The sequence below is a fragment of the Diadema antillarum genome, unplaced genomic scaffold, assembly GCF_040938485.1.
Source record: "Diadema antillarum isolate AM-2024a unplaced genomic scaffold, OU_Dant_1.0 seq00000527_RagTag, whole genome shotgun sequence".
Taxonomy (NCBI): domain Eukaryota; kingdom Metazoa; phylum Echinodermata; class Echinoidea; order Diadematoida; family Diadematidae; genus Diadema; species Diadema antillarum.
In genome coordinates, this window is record NW_027271479.1 from 795,233 (window position 1) to 801,796 (window position 6,564).

Sequence of the window (6,564 nt, forward strand, 5' to 3'; positions counted from 1 at the left end):
CGTATGTATTAAGTTAGTAAGTTCGACTACGTAGCAATTGTCGTACTCTCAACACCTTGATTAATTGTTCTGAACAAATTTTGTCAACGGATGTCTAACTTCATTCGAAGCCACGTTAATCAACCATTTGAGTAAAAAAAATGACATGAATAAAAAGAATCACGTTTTGCCTTATTCCCATCCACATTAGTGTGATAAGTCTATATACGACGTGTTGAATGTTGATGGTATATGAAGTGAATATCTATGAGTTCAAAGTGTGTTTACGCAGTGAATTGTGACTGGAGATATGATGAATAAGTGAGAAGGAGATATTCTATCACTGGACAGGAGACACGTATCGGTGATGAAGTAGTTGACAGAAGGAATGCAAATGGCATGATGGAATATTGTACAGTGACCCGTGGAGTTTGCTTCCTTTGAAAATATGAATACATAAAAAAAGAGCTAAAAACTGACAAATATTAAAAACAAAAAAGAAAGTTCCCTGTCTCGTACATTCCTGACATCGTGGGGAGCTTGTCTTCTTCTCTCTCTCTTTTTTAACATTTCGTCAAGCACACCCCCCCCCCCCCACATACACACAGAAAAAAAGGGGGAAAAACATCGCGTTTCCGGCTCATTCATTCATATTGATTGAACCGGTTATTAGGCTATGAAAAGATCGAAATAACACAAGAATTGAAGAATACCACAATCTTCATCCGATCAGAATTCAGATTAATCATTACAATTCAATAATTTTATATACCCTTCTAAAGGATAATCTGCTATTGAAAACAAACAAACAAACAAACAAACAAACAAACAAACAAACAAACAAACACATGACAGTGTGAGAGTAGGTATAGTAACGTTGTCTTCTAAACAATGTCAACATGCAAGACGAGATTTGCCATTACGAGTTTTTTCCCTCGATATTCCAATATCGGAAAAGAATATTTTCCGTAAGGGAATGGATAGGATCCAGTATGAACGAAATCAATGGCTTGGTGGATTTACCTTCATAACAGGCCAAAATTCATCATCCACAATTGTTTGAATGTTAGGTACTTGAATGCATTTCTTTTGCCGTCTTTAGAATTGACCCCAAATGTGTCATATCAGTTTGTGATACCAACTGAGCGATATGTAATGAGCGAGAAAGCCTTTCTTTCAACATCAACAATGACTGAAACTATAATGAGATTAACAATAAAAGCTTGATTGGCATTGGGAAGATTTGTCATGACACCAGCAGAGAGCAAGGAAGCAATTATTTTTCTCATTCTGACCAAGAAATCTTTGAAATCTTTCGTGTAACAAACAGATGATTTGCCATTATACGTTCCTTAGTCTGATGAATGTGTGTCTTCTAAACACATACATATGACGTACACAGACGAAATAGTCTTCTGTTGCTCAGCATATTGAATTCTACCTGCCAAATCTATGACACAGGGAATTCCCCGGTCTTCATATCACTATATATTCACCCGAAGAAAGCTCGATCCCTCATTCGTCTAAAAAGAAGTCAGGTAGTATTGATACACTCTTAGACCTCATAAGAAAGGAGAAAAATAATTGTCGAATATACATAATCCGTTTGAAATAGCTTACTAGGCATTGAACGCAACTATTCGCTAATAACCATGGGAGACGGAAACGAGACTAAACAGAATAATCCATCCGGGAACCCGCCAACACCAGGTGAATGGAAGAACGAGCCTTCTAGAAAAAAGGTGAGTTGACTTTCAAATCAGCAAAATTATCGAAAGTGAAGTTAATCAAATTGTTCAAGATTTTATAAGGCCATCGCTGACAAATTATCAACTCTGACTTTTAATGAAACGAATAAACGAAATGTATTTAGATCAACCTAATTTGTAAAGGGGGAAAGGTCCACTATCTAAGACTTGCGTATTTGCTTTGAAAGTATAACACCTTTGAAAGACGAGAGATTCAAAACCAATAGGTGAAATGCATTCATCCAACTTGGCAATAAAGCGCAAAAATGTGATACATGCGTAGTTTTTGCATTTGTGTTCAATACACGGTCGCAACATTGACTGGATTATATTCTAGTATTTACTTACATGCACGTAGACAATTTTCTGGTGATATTCCAATAATGATCCACGAACACAAGGAATCCATTCGTTATTATCATATCACGCAGGGAAACCAATCAAGTTGCGATGAATCTTGGTGCACTCTACTGTAGAAGGACCCTGATGGTGCGCTTGTATTTGGGCGAGCGGCGCTGGCATCGATAAGAACACACTCGACCAACATTAGACTCCGTGGGAGCAAATGGTCTCATTTATGATATACTTAACCAACTTCACGACCGTCATGACTATGTGATAACGTAGGCATACTTCAGAGAGACTCCAGGCTAAAATATTTCCTGTAAAATAACCTAAGGCCCGACAACACCAGGAGATGTATTGTTGCGACTCTAACGTGTACGTGAATCACTAATTTTCCGTTCAAATGTCTAGCCTCACAGCTTTCTGCACTTTTTTTATGACCTTCCTCCTTCCTTCGCAAATGCTTGTCGAGCTTGTTTGGTGTCCTTCTTTAAGGTGACTTACTTCTATTCCAAGAATTATTTCAAACCTATCCCTGAGCAATGTTCTTTACGTCATTCTTCCACAAAAAAGAAAAAGAAAAGGAAAACGAATGTGCAACTTAAAGAACCTAAATAATTTCACTGTGATGTTCAATTGTTGATCATGACTACTTTTGACCGTATTTACTTCGATGGAAACCGTGACAACTTATCAATCATAAAGATTTATTATGTCTATTGTTGTTGTCGTTGTTGTTTTTTACATAACCACTGATGTTACCAATCACCTAGTTGTAAATAACAAACTTGCCGACCGAAACTCTCCCTTTTCTTTGATGCAAGCAGTTTAAGTCATATTTCAATTCCAATCAGGTACCCCGAGCAATGTCAACATGTTATGCAGCTTTTTTTCAACGTTGTAAATATCAGCATCATTTAATGCTTTCTCCATAATTAAGCAATCGGCACTTTGTACAGGCATTAATTTAGATTACGTAAAGAATTTGGCAATCTGAACTGAACAAGAACTAATGGTGCATCATAATTTTTACAATAATTACAACTAATGCGACTTGGGCACTCATGTTAATCACAGTTTTGCCAACGAATGTATGTCGATGTGCAACGATGAACCGTCCTTACTTTCACCCTTTTTCCCCATGTCTTTTCTTCTTACTCACATTGCTATGAAAATAAATGCACGAAGTACTGCATATTCATGATGGTAATGATAACTATTTATAACGATCATGAATATTCGAGCTGTGAATGGCAATTGCAGACCAGATTGCATTATGGGTATTAAACATGGGAAGGTTCCATTTCAAGACGGGTGACTCATAACATTATAAATGTTTATATTATATATTATATTTATAAACTGACATTTTCTGTAGTGTGTATCTGCAGAATTGCAACAACAAAAAAACACAAAAAAAACATTGAGATAGAACTCGCGGCATATTGAAGACGGAGCCAAAACAAAATACTTATCAGAGAGAGGGAGAGGATGAAATAACACAAGTTCAAATTATTAACTGATTCTCTGGCTTCTTTTTTGTTGTATAGTATTATACAATTTACCCATCTGAATGTAAAAAGAAAAAAAATGTATCAGGAAACCGTTTGACACTAAGTCACGTTGTCACAACAGTTTATTACAGTACTACAGCTTAATGGCGGTTGTGCATATGGGCATTTTTTAGTTTTAGTATTCATGTATTAAATAGTATAGTATTGTATACACATGCTATTAGGTGGGATTTTTCGTGACCCATATTATAGTTAATTAGAAATCAGAAATGTTTAAACGGTTCTGTTGCATTCAAAAGTTTACCTGAGAGAAAGAAACTCAGGTCGATTTTTAACAGAGTTTTTTTCCTGTATTAAAGTAAAAGGTAGATTCATGCTAACCTAGTTTTCAGTCCTTACTAGAGTTTTTCTCCATTTATGAGAAAAAAGGATTAAACCACTAAATTTCTCATCACATTATTCTCCGTAGCTCAGACATTAGGCAAATATCAGCCTTACACAAATAGGCGATTTTCATGAAGCACGAGTATCCAAGTATTTTTCTAATATGTATTTATGTGTAATGTCGGATTGTCATGTCAATTAATGTCATACTTTAGAAGTAATATGACACTATCTACAGAAAAAGCAAACCTCTCCAAAACCATAGGTACCAAATGTTTATGAAAGTATCGTTGGAACGAAATGGTTATCGTAAGATTAAATGGTAGCAGTCGAAATTCCAATAAAGGTCATGATCAACTGTTTTCTCAGTTTTCTATTTTATAGCATCTGATGTGAGTTTATTTTGTTTGTGAATGTGAGCTGATGTACGTGTGTGTGTTTGTGTGTGTGTATATGTGTGTGTATGTGTGTGTGTGTGTGCGTGTGTGTTGAGATTCTGTGTGGCATTAGGTTACTAGCTTGCCTATTTGCTAGGTTTATGAGTGTTAGAACTACCGTATTTTTGGGACTACCTTTATTCATCGTGTATACTGAAAAAGGCATCACACACACGCAAACGAACCCAAACCGTGCTATGAACGATGAGAACATGAGCTGCAGTGATATTATTGAAATGGAGTCAGAGAACTCCCAACATATTCACGCGTATGATAACGATTCATCTATTTAGTTCACTAAATCTAACGTAAGTGTAAGTACTGTTATAATAATAAGAAAACAGTGCTTATTCCGACATATTTTAGTCTCCTATACCGTAAAAAAAAAAATACTACATTATGGGAAATCCAAGGAAACGAAATTACAATACCTAGGCCAACGTCGACACAAGTTACCCGTCAACAAGTAATACATAACAGAAAATCAGCTTCCGACACACAGGGAGCCAGTGGGTGATTGTAAAGTCAGCAAATCATTTCAGGTGGACCTTTCCAATTGGTATGACAAGATTTTACAAAGCTTATTATGTATCTTTATTTCGTCTACGCAGACGTTACCTGTCATCATCTTTTCTTGACGGACAATGATAGGATCGAATAAACATAGATTTGATTAGATCGATGTGTTATATTCGACAAGTTACTCAGTTACAATGCCAAATGAAAACGAAACTACAAGAGCCAAGCCAACGTCGACAACGAGTGGCAACACGGAGAACCAGCCTCGGAGGCACAAGGATCCGGTGGGTTGACTGTTAAACCAGGGGAATTTCCAACAATCCATTTGGACTTTTCAATACATTAACTATAAAGTGCAGGGCAAAATTTGCCTAATATGGCTAATATTTCCATGATTACATCTCATGTTGTATAATTCGTATCCATTTAAATTCTATGTAAAGATACACACACACACACACACACACACACACACACACACACACAAACCCCCCAAAACTGGGTTTATTTTCCTGGTTAAATCTGCAAAGATCAGAGGGGTTAAGATATGATGGTTATGCAATTGCATTTCAGTGTTGAAAACCTTAAATAAAAATGTGACCCATGAACACAAGCCACTGAAAAAGGAAGGTTATAAAAAAATACTTACCTTTTTCAACATTTGTGTGAATGAATTTCGAGCAATATTCCAATTATAATCCTAGAAAACCAAAAACTCCAAAACTTTGCTATCCTTTCACATAAAAACAACAACCAGAGAAGTCAAAGGACCCATGTAATCAAATTAAAGAGTAGCAAACTTCATGCCTGCTACTGAAGCCATTATCGTTTACATATGGTTTGGTCACACTGGGACGAGCGACAATGACAGCAATCTGAGTCAAGTCAGCCAACATTAGACAGCGCGGGGAGTGACTACACGTTCACTACCTTGTTGATAGAGGGCTCAACAGAGACTTATCATTCAGATCTTTTCGATTAAAAGTCAGAGAAGATAACGTGATTCCTCTTAGTCGTGCCTAGCTAAACTTGTATTACTGGCTGTTGTTGTTTGTGTGTGTGTGTGTGTGTGTGTGTGTGTTAAGAATGTCTAACTTTATTCTGTGTGCACAAATTTTGGTATACAAATGTTTGTCAAGCTTAAGATGCGTTTTTGTTTATATAGGTGACTTACACTAATTTCCGGGATGGTTGAAAATCTTCCCTTTAGCAGTGCTGTTTATTTGGGGTTATGTGTTACTCTTTGTTATATCCACGTCGTGTTCATTTATCAATCACAGTTCCTAACAGAATGTATTTCCTCCATGAACATTACCAACCCGAGAAAAAAAATCCTTAAGCGTCTGGGAAACATGTATATTATGCATCATGGCAAGACAGCTTTCGTTATCTGCAGGTTAATTCTTAGCTACCTCGAGTTATCTTAACATACCGATTGTTACGCGTATGTGTAGCTCTTTTAGACGTTATGAATACCATTTGCACTCTGGATATCGAAGTTTTACTTTTAACACTTGGAATAATATGTCAGGATGATCTTGTCAATAATTTGTGCATCATAATATCACATGCAATTCGATTTCTACACATTTATGATGAACTTTGTCAGCGCATCTTACGCTGTGAAAATGAAAAGTT

General features: G+C 36.4%; 1 long non-coding RNA gene across 1 annotated transcript; it reads left to right on the forward strand.

The window, feature by feature from the left end:
• The first annotated feature begins 1,138 nt into the window (after positions 1–1,138).
• On the forward strand, positions 1,139–4,338 carry LOC139734484 (uncharacterized). The gene is made up of 2 exons (XR_011711162.1): positions 1,139–1,721; positions 2,159–4,338. It is a non-coding gene; the product is annotated as an uncharacterized lncRNA (long non-coding RNA).
• The last annotated feature ends 2,226 nt before the right edge of the window (positions 4,339–6,564 follow it).